The sequence below is a fragment of the Periplaneta americana genome, chromosome 7 (assembly GCF_040183065.1).
Source record: "Periplaneta americana isolate PAMFEO1 chromosome 7, P.americana_PAMFEO1_priV1, whole genome shotgun sequence".
Classification (NCBI taxonomy): domain Eukaryota; kingdom Metazoa; phylum Arthropoda; class Insecta; order Blattodea; family Blattidae; genus Periplaneta; species Periplaneta americana.
Window position 1 is genome coordinate 118,604,627 of NC_091123.1, and position 1,164 is coordinate 118,605,790.

A 1,164-nucleotide genomic window follows, 5' to 3' on the forward strand; every position below is an offset into this window, starting at 1 on the left:
ACTTATAGGAATCGAAAAATAAGCGATAATTTCAAGTGTAAATAATAGTTTTATAACATAACTTTTAACGTAACTTGATGTAAAAACTCTCCGAGTTTTGGAGAATAGTCAATGCAACTCGATGTGTGCTCCTCGAGTTACCCTGCAGACATCTAAATGGTACTCAACCTCCTGCCAAGTGTTCTGTGGCATTCGTGCACTTGTAATGCGTTGCTTCGGTTCTTCCACGTTTGTACAGAACACCTTTCACAAAGTACCAGAAAGGAAATCGGGCGATTTAGGTAGACAGACAAGAGGTCCTCCTCTTCCGATCAACCTATCGGGAAAGTTTGCATTCGAGAAGTCACGCAATACTCAATAACAATGGGGTGGAGCCACATATTGCTGAAAAACCTATCCTGGGGGAAGTTGGTCAACAACAAAAGTTCTGCAACATGTCCAGATACATATTCACTGTGACTATTGCTTCGATGAAAAAGAATGGTGTGTTCGGGCGCTGGTTCGATTCCCCCTTGGGCTGTTTTCTGGTTGGGATTTTTTCGAGGGTTTCTTCCTCAAGGCTTTCCTTGGCCTCATCTCGCCAAATACCATATCGTTCTCACAAATCCCATCAACGCTAACTGAACGAGCAATTGATACAGCGACTTTAAATATCAACTAGAAATGACGGAATGCTCTACTGAATGGCACTAGGCTTGTTTCCGCGTTAAACATTGGTACGCATATCTTCGTACTTCAAAATGTTATAGGAAAATAAATTACAAGATGTATTTATAAAGTTAATACGTAGTAATTACACCAGGTATATATTCTGCCCTCCTAACTGTAACAAAATAAAAGCACAGGAGAATTGCATATAATAATAATAATAATAATAATAATAATAATAATAATAATATTTATTATTATTATTATTATTATTATTATTATTATTATTATTATTATTATGTGCCTCGTTTTACCGTGACAACGCTTTTTAGTTCTTTAGCACTCTGATTATTATATTATTTATGTCTTTGTTATATTAAGAATTTTAGATAAGGGCGCAAATAGCCATAGTAGCTGACGCGCCATTTTTAAACCCTACTACTACTACTACTAATTATTATTATTATTATTATTATTATTATTATTATTATTATTACTAGCCGTATCCGTGTGCTC